This window comes from Bos grunniens, chromosome 5 (assembly GCF_055505025.1).
Source record: "Bos grunniens cultivar Pamir isolate PY7600 chromosome 5, Bosgru_T2T1.0, whole genome shotgun sequence".
NCBI classification, from domain to species: Eukaryota; Metazoa; Chordata; class Mammalia; order Artiodactyla; family Bovidae; genus Bos; species Bos grunniens.
The window spans coordinates 18,291,057-18,309,840 of NC_141169.1; the positions used below are offsets into that span (position 1 = coordinate 18,291,057).

Below are 18,784 nucleotides of genomic sequence, written 5' to 3' on the forward strand. Positions count from 1 at the left end.
AAGCTGGAATCAAGATTGCCAGGAGAAATATCAGTAACCTCACGTAATTGATATTTCTCATGGCAAATACCATGTTTATGGCAGAAAGTGAAGACGAACTAAAGAGCCTCTTGATGAAGGTGAAAGAGGAGAGTGAAAAAACTGGCTTAAAACTCAACATTCAAAAAACTAAGATCATGGCATCTGCTCCCATCACTTCATCACAAATAGATGGGGAAACGATGAAAACAGTGATGGACTTTATTTTCTTGAGCTCCCAAATCACTGCAGATGGTGACTGCAGCCATGAAATTAAAGGAGGCTTGTTTCTTGGAAGAAAAGCTATGAAAAACCTAGACAGCATATTAAAAAGCAGAGACATTACTTTGCCAACAAAGGTCCGTACAGTCAAAGCTATGGTTTTTCCAGCAGTCATGTACAGATGTGAGAGTTGGACCATAAAGAAAGCTGAGTGCCAAAGAATTGATACTTTTGAACTGTGGTGTTGAAGAAGACTCTTGAGAGTCCCTTGGACAGCAAAGAGATCAAACCAGTCAGTCCTAAAGGAAATCAACCCTGAATATTCATTGGAAGGACTGATGCTGAAGCTCCAATACTGTAGCCACCTGATGCAAAGAGCTGACTCATTTGAAAAGACCCTCATGATGGGGAAGATTGAAGGCAGGAGGAGAAGGGGATGACAGAGGATGAGATGGTTGGATGGCATCACCAACTCTATGGATTTGAGTTTGGGTAAGTTCCAGGAGTTGGTGATGGACAGGGAGGTTGCCAACAGTCGGACATGACTGAGCAACTGAACTGAACCTGATGAGAAGAGCCAACTCATTGGAAAAGACTCTGATGTTGGAAAAGATTGAAGGCAGAAAGAGAAGGGCACAGCAGAGAATGAGAGGGTTGGATGGCATCACCGACTAAATGGACATGAGTTTGAGCAAACTTAGGAGATGGTGAAGGACAGGAATGCCTGGCATGCTGAAGTCCATGGGATCACAAAGAGTTGGACACGACTGAGTGACTGAACAACAACAACATGGGAATGGTGGGCAGAAGGGTGGTAAAGAGTCTAAAGAGTCTCTGATTGCCGGGTCCTGCTTGCGGGTCAACCAGCAGTCATGTCATCTTAATGACTTCTTCCAACAAATACTGTCTCAATAGCATACCAGACATATCACACCTACAAAGGAGCATACAAAGAGAAGGAAGCTCAGTGAAAAGAAAGCTCATGATCCTGTTGCATAGAGAAGTGTGACCAAATAGCATACTGACCCTCAAGGTTCACTAAAATTTGCTGAAGCAGTGGCAGCTTTAAAAAAAAAAAAAAAAAAAAGAATATGATAAGACCTGTAAGAAGTGTTAATGTTTTCTGAAGAAACAGATGAAGTTATGTAGTATATGTGTAGTGCTATGTATACATAGTATATAATTTTATTTACTGAGAAACAAAAGCCTATGCCATATCCTGAAGAGAAATTCTTTGGAATCAACCTAATCACATTCTACTAATCAGTATTATCCATATCTCTCCACTAACAATTAAGAGATTAAGTAAAACCAACTAGTCAAGATAGGACATTTTATATATCAAAAATGTTTGTTTCATTTGCATTCAAAAATTCATTCAGCCTAAAGAAAATACCCTTAGGCATTTTGATTTTAGTGACTCATCAATTAATTTCTCTTAGAAAGTTTGAGAAAGGCCCATAAGTGGATTGATTCGAGTTAAAGCATTAGAATAAAATTCATTTTTTTAATCAGACAACTACCATTTGTTAAAATAGTAAACTGAAAGAGTCCAAAGGAGTTATATTAAATCCAAGTGACTTATGAAGAAGAAAAAGCTTTACTACACAAATGTTACATAAAACTTCAGTGTTTCAAAAGAAAGAAACCCAGAGATGTGTTTGATGAGTCTTTTTGTTCAAATTCAGGACTAATCATGTGTCTCATAAAGGAAGAATTATCTGCAAGATGTTCAAAAGAAAGTATTGACTTGCTCACCTAAAGCTTTAAATCTCCTACCAGGAAATTTGAAAAGACTAAGTAAGGATTTTGTCTTCTGGTGAGATGAGGGAATAAAAACAACCTTAGGAAACTGAATACTTTTATTATGGATTACTGAAAAGACTTCTAAATAAAAATTCTTGTTCTTCTTGTTCAAATGAAGAATAACTACAACTGCAAAGTGTTGTTTTATCTGAAGGCCACAAGTGAAAATAATATTACCAAAAATATGAGACTTAACTTTGCATTTATTTTAAAGAAAACTAATCTTTGTGCCCATACACATTTTCTGAGCATCACCATGAGTTATTTCCAAAAGAAAGGGTTGCTTAGTGAGGAAGATGTTGAAATTCTGTTTTCTTTCTCCCCTTTCTCTCTCTTTACCATTCTTTCACTTCCCCTTCCAAGCCTCACATTTATTAGGAAATGGATGTTGTATTCTTCAAGACTTAGCCTGCTTGTAAATAAATGTTATCACAATTTATTTAACTCGGAGGAAAAAAAAATTCTATTGGATTAAATTCCAAGTTACTGATGGAACAAAGCAATGGGAGGTAATTTGAGGCCACCAGCCCAAAGTTCTTTTTTACAGTCTAAAATTCTGACTTATAATACTTTGTTCATGGAACCAGTTTCTAGAAGGCTACTGTTAAAATATGAATATGCCACTTTATTATGATTTTTTCTATAATTATTTATTGAGTGAGTTGGAGCCAGGAAATAGATGGGCACCAGGCTGATCAGCTGGAATTTGTCTCCCATGGAGAGATACTCCAAGATGAAGACAATAGTAAGAGGGAGAACAAGCTGAGCTCTGCCCAGATAAAAGATAAAAGACCACATATATGTCACTCCCGAAGTCAAGGAAATCTCCCAGGCTACACGTGAGTGGAAAGGCTCCCTGAAGGTCAAAAGAGAGGGGGCATTACCCCATAGTAGGTGATGTCAATCTATACATAGGCTTCTTCACTGGAATCCATCCCGTCTAATATATGTACACTCACATATGGGTGGATCCTGAGATACACCAAATACAGACTCAGAACCAGGCAAAGCAAGATGCTGGCCAAAGGAAACCTGTAAGAACTGCCCCATATAACTGATTCAAACTACCATGAGGGCATGAGTCTGTGTGTGCCTATTCACACGTACTCTTTTTTTTCCCTTCTAATAAACACTTTACTTGTTTCACCAGTTACATCTTTGCAGGCATTCATTTATGAAAAGCTATATAGGCCAGGACCTTGTCATGGCCACTGGTCTAATGGCTAGACCAATGTTCTCACTCTATTAGTCTGACTTCAGTCTATGGCCAGTAACCTGTTTCAAGTTGCTGCAAGCCGAGGCCACCTGAGATCAATTCCTTTGAAAACTTTATTGGGATCACTAAAGTGTGTTCTCCACTATGAAGTGAGACATTCAGAATATGGGTCTTTTTCAGAAATTTTGGCTTGGCTATAACAGCACCATGAAGAATTCCAGCAGTTTAGAAGATACAAAAGGGAATCAAAGAATGAGGGAATTCTTTTGAATTCCTGGGCCCAATTTCAACATGAGTAAGGTGGGGAGGTTCCTACCACACCAACAAACAATTCTCAGAAGTCCTGGTTTCAGATAAATTAACTAAATTATAGGCAATACCTGCCTGGAGACAGCATCAGATCCCACAGGTTCAGTCCTACAATACTAGTCCTCCCCTGACCCCACCACAACTTCAGATGCCAGTCCTAAGCCTAAATCATTATCTGTATTCCTCAATAGCTGGTTATATATATGTGACATGGAGTATCTCCTGCCATGTCTATAAGCAAAGATGTCACAATCATCAGTGACTATGTCCCTCCTGTGTGAGCAGGTAAGCCCTAAGGGAATTCAAGAAAAAGAATACAGGCTATCAGGCTACAACCACTCTCTACAAAGTAAAAATTCAGGATGCTGACCCCAGATAGCTGAGATGCACATGAAAGAAATGATTTCAGTAAGCCCAGACCCTTGCATCTTCCCATACATAGAAGGGAACTAAATTCCTTAACTTGAGATATTTGGTTTTCCTTAATTAACAGTAATCATTGATGTTCAGATTATCTGCCCCACTTTGTTGCAAACTTCTATACAACCTAACTCCATCTCCCACCTCCTATGAACAGTTTCTCAAGGCTACTTGAGATGTTGCCTCCTGACCTTGAAGTCCTAAGATTTCCCACTGAATAAAACAATTCTCAATTTTCAGGTTCTAACTATTTTTAAGTCAACATATAAATCAGAAGTTCCCAAGATGCTCTCCTTGGGTTTTCTTTATTTTACATAGTTTTAGATAGTTGCTAGGGCAATGGCAACCCACTCCAGCACTCTTGCCTAGAAAATCCCATGGACAGAGGAGCCTGGTAGGCTGCAGTCCACGGGTCGCTAAGAATCGGGCACGACTGAGCAACTTCACTTTCACTTTTCACTTTCATGCATTGGAGAAAGAAATGGCAACCCACTCCAATATTCTTGCCTGGAGAATCCCAGGGACAGAGCAGCCTGGTGGGCTGCCGTCTATGGGGTCGCACAGAGTCGGACACGACTGAAGTGACTTAGCAGCAGCAGAACAACTCACAGAACTCAGGAAACCTATTTACTCACTAGATTTCCAAGTTATTGTAAAAGGCAATAATTCAGAAAAAGCCAGACAAAAGAGATGAGGCAAGGTATGAGGAAAGGGCTCAGAGCTTACATGTTCTCTTCCTAACTCTCCATGTGCTCACCTACCAGGAAGCTCTCCAAACCCTTTGTTTGGGGGTTTTTAATGAGACTTCAGTACTCTAAAGTACTCCAAAAATCAACAATCTCAGATATGCAGATGATACCATTCTAATGACAGAAAGCTAAGAGGAACTAAAGACCCTGTTGATGAGGATGGAGAAGAGTGAAAGAGCTGAATTAAAATTAAATGTTATAAAAACTAAGATTATGGCATCCAGCTCCATTATTTCATGGCAAATAGAAAGGGGAAAGGTGGAAGTAGTGACAGATTTCCCCTTCTTGGGCTCTAAAATCACTGAGGATGATGACTGCAGCCATGAAATCAGAAGACATCTGCTTCTTGGAAGGAAAGCTATGACAAAACTAGACAGTGTTTTGAAAAGCAGAGACATTGGACCACAAAGAAGGCAGAACACCAAAGAACTGATGCCTTCAAAACGTGGTGCTTGGAGAAGACTCCTGAAAGTCCCTTGGACAGCAAGGAGATCAAACCAGCCAACCTTTTTTATTTTTTTTTAATTGGAGGCTAATTACCTTACAATATTGTAAGGTTTTGCCATGCATTGACATGAATCAGCCATGGGTGTACATGTTCCCCCATCCTGAAATCCCCTTCCACCTTCCTCCCCATCCCATCCCTCTGGGTCATCCCAGTGCAACAGCCCTGAGCACCCTGTCTCATGGATCAAACCAGGACTGGTGATCTATTTCACATTTGGTAATATACATGTTTCAATGCTATTCTCTCAAACCATCCCACCCTCGCCTTCTCCCACAGAGTCCAAAAGTCTGTTTTTTACATCTGTGCCACTTTTGCTGTCTTGCATATAGGGTCATCGTTAGCATCTTTCTAAATTCCATATATATGCATTATTATATTGTATTGGTGTTTTTATTTCTGACTTCACTCTGTATAATAGGCTCCAGTTTCATCCACCTCAATAGAACTGATTCAAATGAATTCTTTTTAATGACTGAATAATATTCCATTGTGTATATGTACCACAGCTTTCTTATCCATTCCTCTGCCGATGGACATCTAGGTTGCTTCCATGTCCTAGCTATTGTAAACAGGGCTGTGATGAACATTGGGGGTACACGTGTGTTTTTCATTTCTGGTTTCCTCAGTGTGTATGCCCAGCAGTGGGATTGCTGGGTCATATGGCAGTTCTTGGAGAAGGCAATGGCAACCCACTCCAGTACTCTTGCCTGGAAAATCCCATGGACGGAGGAGCCTGGTAGGCTGCAGTCCATGGGGTCACTAAGAGTCGGACACAACTGAGCGACTTCACTTTCACTTTTCACTTCCATGCATTGGAGAAGGACATGGCAACCCACTCCAGTGTTCTTGCCTGGAGAATCCCAGGGACGGGGGTAACCCCAGTGGGCTGCCGTGCATGGGGTCACACAGAGTCAGACACGACTGAAGCGACTTAGCATGGCAGTTCTATTTCCAGTTTTTTTGAGGAATCTCCACACTGTTCTCCATAGTGGCTGTACTAGTTTGCATTCCCACCAACAGTGTAAGAGGGTTCCCTTTTCTCCACACCCTCTCCAGCATTTATTGTTTGTAGGCTTTTGGATAGCAGCCATTCTGACCAGCATGAGATGGTACCTCATTGTGATTTTGATTTGCATTTCTCTGATAATGAGTGATGTTGAGCATCTTTTCATGTGTTTGTTGGCCATCTGTATGTCTTCTTTGGAGAAATGTCTGTTTAGTTCTTTGGCCCATTTTTTGTATTGGGTCATTTATTTTTCTGGAATTGAGCTGCAGGAGCTGCTTGTATATTTTTGAGATTAATTCTTTGTCAGTTGCTTCATTTGCTATTATTTTCTCCCATTCTGAAGGCTGTCTTTTCACTTTGCTTATAGTTTCCTTTGCTGTGAAAAGGCTTTTAAGTTTAATTAGATCTCATTTGTTTATTTTTGCTTTTATTTTCATTATTCTGGGAGGTGGGTCATAGAGGATCCTGCTGTGATTTATGTCAGAGTTTTTTGCCTATGTTTTCCTCTAGGAGTTTTATAGTTTCTGGTCTTACATTTAGATCCTTAATCTATTTTGAGTTTACTTTTGTGTATGGTGTTAGAAAGTGTTCTAGTTTCATTCTTTTACAAGTGGTTGACCAGTTTTCCCAGCACCACTTGTTAAAGAGATTGTCTTTTCTCCATTGTATATTCTTGCCTCCTTTGTCAAAGATAAGGTGTCCATAGGTGCATGGATTTATCTCTGAGCTTTCTGTTTTGTTCCATTGATTCATATTTCTGTCTTTGTGCCGCTAACATACTGTCTTAATGACTGTAGCTTTGTAATATAGTCTGAAGTCAGGCAGGTTGATTCCTCTAGTTCCATTCTTCTTTCTCAAGACTGCTTTGGCTATTCGAGGTTTTTTGTATTTCCATACAAATTGTGAAATTACTTGTTCTAGTTCTCTGAAAAATAACACTGGTAGCCTGATAGGGATTGCATTGAATCTATAGATTGCTTTGGGTAGTATACTCATTTTCACTATATTGATTCTTCTGATCCATGAACATGGTATATTTCTCCATTTATTTGTGTTGTCTTTGATTTCTTTCACCAGTGTTTTATAGTTTTCAAAATATAGGTATTTTGTTTCTTTAGGTAGATTTATTCCTAAATATTTTATTCTTTTCATCACAATGGTGAATGAAATTGTTTCCTTAATTTCTCATTGTTAGTGTATAGAAATGGAAGGGATTTCTCTGTGTTAATTTTATATCCTGAAACTTTACTATATTCATTGATTAACTCTAGTAATTTTCTGGTGATGTCTTTAGGGTTTTCTATGTAGAGGATCATGTCATCTGCAAACAGTGAGAGTTTTACTTCTTCTTTTCAAATATGGATTCCTTTTATTTCTTTTTCTTTTCTGATTGCTGTGGCTAAAACTACCGAAACTATGTTGAATAGTAGTGGTGAGAGTGGGCACCCTTGTCTTGTTCCTGACTTTAGGGGAAATGCTTTCAATTTTTCACCATTGACGATAATGTTTGCTGTGGGTTTATCATATGCAGCTTTTATTGTGTTGAGGTATGTTCCTTCTATGCCTGCTTTCGGGGGGGGGGGAGGTGTTTATCATAAATGGATGTTGAATTTTGTCAAAGGCTTTCTCTGCATCTATTGAGATAATCATATCATCTTTATCTTTCAATTTGTTAATGTGGTGTATCACATTGATTGATTTGTGACTATTGAAGAATCCTTGTATCCCTGGGATAAAGCCCACTTGGTCATGATACATGATCTTTTTAATAGGTTGTTGGATTCTGTTTGCTAGAATTTTGTTAAGGATTTTTACATCAATGTTCATCAGTGATATTGGCCTGTAGTTTTCTTTTTTTGTGGCATCTTTTTCTGATTTTGGTATTAGGGTGATGGTGGCCTCATAGAATGAGTTTGGAGGTTTACTTTCCTCTGCAATTTTCTGGAAGAGTTTGAGTAGGATAGGTATTAACACTTCTCTAAACGCTTGATAGAATTTAGCTGTGAAGCCATCTGGCCCTGGGCTTTTGTTTCTTGGAAGACTTTTTATCACAGTTTCAATTTCCGTGCTTGTGATGGGTCTGTTAAGATTTTCTATTTCTTCTTCGTTCAGTTTTGGAAGATTATACTTTTCAAAGAATTTTTTCATTTCTTCCAAGTTGTCCATTTTATTGGCATACAGTTGCTGATAGTGGTCTCTTATGATCCTTTGTATTTCTGTGTTGTCTGTTGTGATTTCTCCATTATCATTTCTAATTTTGTTGATTTGATTCTTCTCCCTTTGTTTCTTGATGAGTCTGGCTAATGGTTTGTCTATTTTATTTATCTTCTCAAAGAACCAGCTTTTGTTTTGTTGATTTTTGCTAAGGTCCCCTTTGTTGCTTTTTCATTTATTTCTGCCCTAATTTTTATGATTGCTTTCTTTCTTCTTTTTCTAGTTGCTTTATGTGTAGAGTTAGGTTATTTATTTGATTTTTCTCTTGTTTATTGAGGTAAGCCTGTATTGCTGTGACCCTTCCCCTTAGTACTGCTTTTACTGAGTCCCATAGGTTTTGGGTTGTCATGTTTTCATTTTCATCCGTTTCTTTGCATATTTTTATTTCATTTTTGATTTCTTCTGTGATTTGTTGCAAACCAGTCAATCTTAAGGGATATAAACCCTGAATATTCATTGGAAGGACTGAGGCTGAAGCTCCGGTATTTTGGTCATCTGATACAAACAGTCAGCTCATTGGAAAAGTCCCTGATGCTGGGAAATACTAAGGGCAGAAGGAGAAGAGGGCATCAGAGGATGAGATAGCTGGATGGCATCACCAATGCAATGGACATGAACTTGGGCAAACTTTGGGAGATGGTGAGGGACAGGGAAGCCTAGTGTGCTGCAGTCCATGAGGCTGCAAAGAGTCTGACATGACTGGGCAACTGAAAAACAACAAGAGTACTCTGCATGATTGATTATATCCCTGGCCACTGGCAACTGAATTCAATCCCTAGCCCCACACCCAAAGTAGGTGGTGTGATGAATTGAAAATCTAATCCTTTAACTACATCCTCTAACTCAACATTCAAAAAACTATGATCCTGTTATCCAGTCCCATTACTTCATGGCAAAAAGATGGGGAAACAATGGAAACAGTGACAGACTTTATTTTCTTGGGCTCCAAAATCACTGCACATGGTGATTGCAGCCATGACATTAAAAGACACTTGCTCCCTGGAAGACAAATTATGACCAAGCTAGAGAGCATATTCCAAAAGCAGAGACATTACTTTGCCAACAAAGGTCCCTCTAGTCAAAGCTATGGTTTTTCCAGTAGTCGTGTATGGATGTGAAAGTTGGACTATAAAGAAGGCTGAGCACTGAAGAATTGATGCTTTTGAACTGTGGTGCTGGAGATGACTCTTGAGAGTCCCTTGGACTGCAAGGAGATCCAACCAGTCCATCATAAAGGAGATCAGTCCTGAGTGTTCATTGGAAGGACTGATGCTTAAGCTGAAGCTCCACTACTTTAGCCACCTGATGTTAAAAGCCAACTCATTAGAAAAGACCCTGATGCTGGGAAATATTGAAGGCAGGAGGAGAAGGGGATGACAGAGGATGAGATGGTTGGATGGTTCAAACTCAATGGACATGAGTCTGAGCAAGTTTTGGGAAATTGTGATGAACAGCAAAGCCTGGCTTCTGCAGTCAGACACAACTGAGCCTCTGAACTAAACCACGTAGTTGGTTCTCCTAGCAACCAGCCCTCCTCACTTTTTGATGACCTAAGGGCTTTTTGAAATCACCTTAGTAACATAGCAAAAGATACATTTATTGCTCTTGTAACAGGAAATTACAACAGTTAAGGAGTCAAGAGCCAGGAACTGGGGACAAAGACCAAGAGAATATATAAGAGAAACATATTTTAGTCAGCTGAATGACCAGGTATATATTTCTTATAAATAACAATGTCACAGAGGTACTGAATAAATGAAAAGCAGCTGAATTCTAAGAAACCTCAGTGGGCACAGAAAACTTCAGAATTTCATCAGTTCCAAGACTTCTTGTTAAATTGTTCATTAAGGAAAAGAAAAACATACAGTAGAACCTCTTTTGTTATGGATGACCAAATTTGGAGCTAAAACTAATGTCACATGAAGTCATATACATAATAAATAACATGTTCTTGTCTTATCTGTCCTGACATCACAGAGTAAAAAATAAAAGAATTTTCACTAAACTTGAAGGGTAGGTGACTCAGATGGTAATGAATCTGCCTGCAAAGCAGAAGACCTCTAGGTCAGGAAGATCCCCTGGAGATGGAAATGGTCACCCACTCCAGTATTCTTGCCTGGAGAATTCCATGAACAGAGGAGCGTGGCTGGCTGCAGTCCATAGAGTTGCAAAGAGGCAGACGACTGAATGACTAACACACTGAAGGGTGGGTGGAAAATATTAAATTTATTTGCTGGATCTGAAAAAATTAATAAAGAGAAATCTCATTTAAATATAGTTGAGAGACAGGGGCAGTGGGGAGGAGCTCTCATGCCCTGAAATGATAACAAAACCCAACAGGAAGAAGAAAGACTCCTCTCCTTTCCTGACAAGGACTCAGCCAATAAAAAGCCATGGACTCCTTATTTATTGATACTGTAGGTCCATCAACTTCATCTTCCCCTCTATAAAAATATTATCCTGTTGCAGAAACCAGTACTTGAGAAACCAAGCACCACACTCAGAAAGTTGGAGAACTCAGGTACTCAGGTTTATTGTGCTGGGGGGCCCAGAGGAGTTAACACTCCAAGCTCTGAGCCCTGAACAAAGGGGTTACAGAGTTTTTTTATACATGGACAAGCATGATTAACTGGGTTTGAAGGTTTGCAGGGGCTAAGGCGATTGCAAAGAGCAGGACAAGAGTGAGTGAGTTCAGCTCCAGTTCCTAGTATTTTGAGTCCCCACTTTCTGAGACCTACATGATCTAGACTTTGCAAGGAGCAAGCTGGGTTACAGAGGCAGAAGGAGAAGGAGGTTATGTAAAATTTTAATTTTTCCTCTTCACTCCTTCCCTTGCTGTGCTGGAACTTGCATGTGACTTGTCATGGTTATAGATCCCAAATTGCAATTCTCCACTGATCCTGAATAAACCTGTCTTTGCTGTAGAAATCTCTGGCAGTCTATTTACTTCAAGTCAGCAGATCCCTATGTCATCTCAAAGAATTAGACAGTTACCATTCACAGATCCTGTACCTGAGCTATATCAGACACCCATGTGACCACCAATTGTGGAGCTGTCCTAAATGTGCACCAAGGTACTATGGTTGAAGAATGAATTGAAACCAACAAAACAGTCTATATCAAAGCTGAATTTATTAACATGTCAGTCAAAGAACTCACCATGCTAGAACAAATTGGGATAAATGAATACATGCTCTAAACACAGACTCAGTTTCCAACAAAGTCTGAAAAAAGGTTTAGAATTTTTTCTCTGTCTTGTATGGATATAGAAAACGAAATACACCATTTCTAAAACGACAAAAGAAGAATCTTCAAAATGTGGGTATGGATTACAATTTAGTTCCTTATCTTATTGGACTACTATATAGAGTCTGTTCTGCAGTTAATTTTAACATGGATATGGTAGAGCTGATAATAAAAAATAAAAATGATAAGTTCTACAATTTTAATCTAATTTTAAATCCACAGAAGCCTTATGATGTCTGAGATATTATGTAATTTTACCAATAAAGAAGGCCAAGTCTCATAGAACTTATGATATTCCTATCAAGAGCTCCCTAAAAATGTCCTTCCTGGGTCCCTAGAAATTGAGAGAATGCAGGTTTGTGTGACAATAAAACTTTTCCTTTTCCCTCTACAGCATACTAATAAAGTGATTATTCTTTTTTTTTTTTTTTCAATAGCTTTATTTTATTTATTTATTGACACTGAAACCAAGCACCACACAAGGGCCAATAAGTTCCAGGGCAAGACATACCAAGCAAATTCTCCAGCAACAAAGGAACACAGCCCTGAGCTTCAAGATACAGGCTGCCCAAAGTCACCCCAAAACTATAGACATCTTATAACTCATTACTGGACATTTCATTGCACTCCAGAGAGAAGAAATACAGCTCCACCCACCAGAACACCGACACAAGCTTCCCTAACCAGGAAACCTTGACAAGCCACCTGTACAAACCCACACACAGTGAGGAAACGCCACAATAAAGAGAACTCCACAAACTGCCAGAATAAAGTGATTATTCTTATTTCATGCTTCCTGTTAGGCCTTAGAAGTGTTTCTCTTTCCTCAGTGAGAGACACGAGGTGAAAAAAGATATATCATTTAAAAATTGTTTATTTTGCTGTCAGAAGTGGTTTAAGGTGTTGTTTTTGCTTTCTTTGCTCAGCTACTAGCTCCACTTTGAACATTTCACCACTATTTTCAGTTACCTTCTGACAAAACAGCCAGGCTATGAACGCATTTCCTCATCTAAGGCTTGCAGAGCTGCAATTGCTCATACATTAAGAAAGATTTTTTCAATAGTTTTTTCTGACTTTTATCTTATCTTAATATGCATTTTTAGTTATTAATATCATATAATTGCTTTCCATCCTTACTAAAATTCCTTATGCTAACATTTGGCTCAGGTAATGGTTGTTCATTTTTAAAGTATTATGCATTATTTAGGAGAGCTGTGAAAAACAGAACTCATTCCCCATTCCTGCTTACAATGACACTTGAGTATTTGAGTATAGATATTTTGCTATTGCTTTTGCCAAGCATTATTCCAAGCCTCAGTATCCAACCAATATCTAGCCAATATTATATACTGTCTTTTTTTTTTTTTTTTTTCTATAATAGGCTCCTCTCAAGTTTCCAAAATAAGCACACTGTCAGAACCCTGCAGAAATTTCTCTGGTCAACATTTCCTTAACAAAATGCCTCTTGGTTTTTCTATACTCAAGTTTTAAAAATGTATATGTTGGAGATGGTATGATAAAATCAGTGCAGCCACAGCAAGAGATAAGAATGAGACTTGGTAAAGGTTCATGTTACTCACATATATAGAAAGAGGGTTTTCTACATGCCACACAAGTTCAAAGGGAAGACACTAAGGAGGTCGGAGGCAGAAGAATGAAGCAAAAGCGGAGCTTAGGCCACAGCATTTATTGGAGTGTCTACAGAAAAAGCAAAACAAAGTACAACAAACAGTTCAGGACTGGCTAGTTTAAATAACGCCAGCAGGCTTCAGGATATAGCGGCAGTCTCTAGTTGCTGGGTACCTGGCTCTAGAGTAATTTAGGTCCAGGGAAATATCAGGCTGCTGTGTGAGAGCCAAATAAGGAGGCACTTGGGGGTACAAGCAGGATAGGCTGGTTTACAGAGCTGACCCTTGAACATCATGGATCTGAATTGCATGGGTCCACTTATATGTTGGAGCAGGAAATGGCAACCCACTCCAGTATGCTTTCCTAGAGGATCCTGTGAACAGAGGAGCCTGGTGGGCTGCTGTCCATAGAGTCGCAAAGAGTCGGACATGACTGAAGCGACTTAGTATGCATGCATGCCTTGGAGAAGGAAATGGCAACCCACTCCAGTATTCCTCCCTGAAGAACCCCAGGGACAGAGGAGCCTGGTGGGATGCCGTCTATGGCGTCGCACAGAGTTGGACATGACTGAAGTGACTTAGCAGCAGCAGCAGCACTTACATGTGGATTTTTTTTTTTCCAATAAATATAGTACATGTATTTTCATTTTACAGATCTTTAACTAAGCTTGGGGGAAAGTTTGTATTTGATTAGAGATCACAATATGTGGAATTAAAAAAAAAAAGCTAGGGTTTGAGATCTGATTTTATCTAAACCATTTTAGCTTCTTGCCCTGGGATAAGTCATTTATCAATTCCTTTGGTTTTGTGGCAGAGATAGCAGTACATAGATTTTCAGTTGTGGGAGAAATCAATGCCTCTAACCCCTCTGTTCGGAGAAGGCAATGGCACCCCACTCCAGTACTCTTGCCTGGAAAATCCCATGGATGGAGGAACCTGTAGGCTGCAGTCCATGGGGTCGCTAAGAGTCAGACATGATTGAGCGAATTCACTTTCCCTTTTCACTTTCATGCATTGGAGAAGGAAATGGCAACCCACTCCAGTGTTCTTGCCTGGAGAATCCCAAGGACGGGGGAGCCTGGTGGGCTTCCATCTATGGGGTCACACAGAGTTGGACACGAATGAAGCGACTTAGCAGTAGCAGCAGCAACCCCTCTGTTGTTCAGGAGACAACTGTATATGAAAAGAATTTTTAGAGGCAAGTTGTTATCATCATTGAGAATTACCTAGCCCTGGAAGGGGCAATCTCTCTTCAGCAAGAATTATTTTTTTAATATCAAAACATAATAAACAGAAAATTCTATATATTAATATATATATACATGCACACAAAACACAAGCCAAATTTCAAAGGAGGAATATATCTTTGAAAGCATTTTTAGCCAGTGTTTATATTTGAAAAATTTGTAAATTTTTATCTCCCAATATTTTTAATTTTTAAAAAGTGGGAAAATCTTGAATTGCATTTCATATAGAATTACTAAACGGTCAGAATCAGGTGAATACTGCTGCTTCTGCTAAGTCACTTCAGTCGTGTCTGACTCTGTGCGACCCCATGGACTGCAGCCCAACAGGCTCCTCTGTCCATGGGATTCTCCAGGCAAGAGTACTACAAAGTACTTTTAATTATAAATTGTTTGGTGGTCAGAACATCTTATTTTAAATTTCTACATTTTAATACAATAATGTGTTATAGACATTCCTATATATGTTAGTTACATTTTAGACAATTGTTGAGGTGTGGTTTTTTGTAAAATGCACTATTGTTTTTCCCAGTTAAGAATAATGAGAACTAGGTTCAGAGTTAGTGTTTCTATGTAGAACTACTGATTTTAAGGAAGCGATTACTGGCATTCAGTGGTGAAACTATATTTGTTGAAAACTATTTAGGTCTCAAGAGTATCAGTGTCATGAGTTAAACTACAATGTGGGACAGTTACCTTCACACTCTGTTTATAACTATGAGTAATAATGTAAGACATATTATTGTCATTATTACTTAAACTTGAGTTCAAGCAAAAAAAAAAGCCTCTAATTTTCTTCTGTCAGTATCTATAGCTGTCATCTGTAGCTTCTGTTTATTATTCATTCACTTTAATTTGGGAAGAACTTCCTGATTTTTTTATGAAAACCTACCCTTCACCCTCTCAGTTTGGGGTATGGGGATATAGATTGACTACTTAATTTCACTAACCACAGTAATCAGTTCACAGCTAGACAGGTGATCCAAGGGAGGGCAATAAGAACTTTAGAAAGTATTTTTGCTTTACTCATTGAGAAAACTTCTAGCTGTTCTTTCCTTTTGATTGTCAAGGTAACAGGCTATAAGTGCAATCCTTTTGAAGGCATCTTGCCACCACATAGAAGAACTTTCATAAAAACACAAAAGAGCGAATTGAGCTCTAATGACATCATCTCAGTCTGTGGATCCACGCATGCCTGAAGCCCAGACATCCTTCTGGATGGTTAATATGAGTTTAAGATTTACTTTGCTGTTCAGCATACTAGCAATAAGGGTATTGGCTCTTTCAGGCTATCTTTTGGGTAAATCAAAATGTCTTTCAATTCTTCTTTGCCCACTGACTATTTTTAGCACAACATAGAAGTTTTAAACATCAGGTGCTAAAATATAATTATAGAGTGTGCCATTTTAACACCAAAAAAGGGAAAAACAGTGACACCATCAATTGCCCTCTTTTTAAACTCCTATTTGTGATTTGAAGGGAGGAAATCCTTCAAGAGCATATAGCATAATGATTAATAGTGAGGCTTGGAAGCAAGAAACCTGGAGTTTATAATTTAGTTTTACAAACCAGTAGTTATGTAGCCGCAGGAAAGTTAGTCAGTATCTCAGTTTTATCACTTATAAAGTTGGGGAAATATTTTACAAGATTTCTATAAAAATTAAATGAGATATACAGTACTTAAAACAGTATCAAGCATATTGTGAGTACTCAATAAATGCCAGTATCTGGGTATTATTTTTATCATAGTTATACATTATTATTATTTATTCAACTATATATGTATAATACAATGATAAGACAGAAGAGACAAAGAATGCCCCCCTCCAATCCATCTCGCTTGCATATTTATCTGCCTTCCAAAATCTTTTATCTATCAGAGCAGGCAAGTTTCTGATGGGTTCACTTATTTCAAGGTTTAGGTATTTATTGAATACTACTTATGTTCAAAGTTCTTCCTATAAACTAGGAATATAAGGGATAACAATTCAAATACGATCATTCCTGTCATGGAATGCACATTCTAAAAGTGGCACCAAAAAAATCAAAATCAAGTTTTTATAGGTTAGAAAAGTATTATGCAAAAGAAATGCAAATTCTTTGAGAATATATTCTGGGGTACCTGCTCTAGGCCTGGAGAGTCAAAGAAGACTTTCTTTAAAAAGTGATTTTCAGTTAAATCCTTTACAAGGATAAGAAAAGGAACACACTAATACTGGAAATAGCTTGTTTGAATGACTAGATTCGGGAAGGAGAATGGTGGCATGTTAGAAAAGTGAGAAAGAAATTCTATATAAAGCATGAACAACAAATGAAAGCACAGCAAAAGAGGAGACTGGAAAGGCAGGGAAATATATAGTCATGCAGAAACTTAAGACAGTATAAAAGAGCTTTTGATTTTTGTTATCAACATACTAAAAGAAATTAGAATCCATTGAAGTATCATTTTTTAAAAACTAGAAAAAATTATTCTGGTAGATTGTATCTAAAAGGGAGAAAAGACATTCAATTTATTTCAATTTTTTTGTAAAATAGAAGTAAAGCGAAGTGAATGGATATGAGGCATAAATGCAGGAGACATGGGATTGATCCCTGATGTGGAAAGAAGCCATAGAGCAACTAAGCCCATGTACCGCAACTACTGAGCTGCACTCTAGGGCCCAGGAGCCACAACTACTGGGGCCTTCATGCCCAAGACCGTATGTTCCACAACAAGAGAACCCACTGCAATGAGAAGTCTGCACACCAAAGCAGAGAGTGGCTCCCACCTGCTGCAGCTAGAGAAAAAGCCCACGCAGCAGTGAAGACCCAACACAGCCAATGAATAAACACAATTATTTTTTTAGAAAAAGGAAGACCTTTCCATTCTGTGAGGGAAGGTAGATATAGCAAGGGAAAACTCATTCTGCAATTACTAGAAGCAGACATACATGAAAAGATTCTTTTCAAGATATCACAGGAAATTTTGAAAATAAACTACTGAAACTTTCATTCCAAGAACTTAAGAAAGAACAGCAAATTAAAGACAAAAAAGTAAGGAAAATCCTTTCATTAATAAATGATTTTGTTCTTAATCATTTAAGAACAGAAGTCAAAGAAATCAAATACAGATGTACAATTATTAAACTCAACAGATCTACTAATAAATTCTTCAAAATGACAAAGCAAATTGACAATCCTTAAAAACTAATCAAAGAAAAATAAAATATGAATTCTAAGAATAAAAATGATACATAATTTTTACATAGATTCAACCATAAAAAGGCAAAACATTTTGAACAAATGTTTAACAACAAATTCAATACTTCTGATGAAAGGAGAAATTCATAGTACTATATCTGACAGAAGAGTAAATCAAAGCAAAGAAATAGAGGGAAACAACAGAATGGGAAAGACTAGAGATCTCTTCAAGAAAAGCAGAGATACCAAGGGAACATTTCATACAAAGATGGGCTCAATAAAGGACAGAAATGGTATGGACCTAACAGAAGCAGAAGATATTAAGAAGAGGTGGCAAGAATACACAAAAAAGAGCTTCACGACCAAGATAATCACAGTGGTGTGATCACTCATCTAAAGGCAGGTATCCTGGAATGTGAAGTCAAGTGGGCCTTAGAAAGCATCACTATGAACAAAGCTAGTGGACGTGATGGAATTCCAGTTGAGCTATTTCAAATCCTGAAAGATGATGCTTTGAAAGTGCTGCACTCAATATGCCAGCACATTTGGAAAACTCAGCAGTGGCCACAGGACTGGAAAAGGTCAGTTTTCATTCTAATCCCAAAGAAAGGCAATGCCAAAGAATGCTCAAACTACTGCACAATTGCACTCATCTCACATGCTAGTAAAGTAATGCTCAAAATTCTCCAAGCCAGGCTTCAACAATACATGAACTGTGAACTTCCTGATGTTCAAGCTGGTTTTAGAAAAGGCAGAGGAACCAGAGATCAAATTGCCAGCATCCGCTGGATCACCAAAAAAGCAAGAGAGTTCCAGAAAAATATCTAGTTCTGCTTTATTGACTATGCCAAAGCCTTTGACTGTGTGGATCACAATAAACTGTGGAAAATTCTGAAAGAGATGGGAATACCAGACCACCTGACCTGCCTCTTAAGAAACCTGTATGCAGGTCAGGAAGCAACAGTTAGAACTGGACATGGAACAACAGACTGGTTCCAAATAGGAAAAGGAGTATGTC

At 38.4% G+C, this 18,784-nt stretch overlaps 1 long non-coding RNA gene across 2 annotated transcripts in view; it reads right to left on the reverse strand.

Annotated features, from left to right (window-relative positions):
- Positions 1 to 18,784, reverse strand: part of LOC147371357 (uncharacterized) — a 201,144-nt gene that overhangs the window by 3,719 nt on the left and 178,641 nt on the right. The window contains exon 3 of one of the 2 annotated variants that reach the window (XR_015164792.1): positions 13,387 to 14,515. The exons of the other annotated variant lie outside the window; for it this stretch is intronic. This is a non-coding gene — a long non-coding RNA (uncharacterized LOC147371357). Of the gene's footprint in view, positions 1 to 13,386; positions 14,516 to 18,784 lie in introns of those variants that run through there. 2 annotated transcript variants of the gene reach the window in all.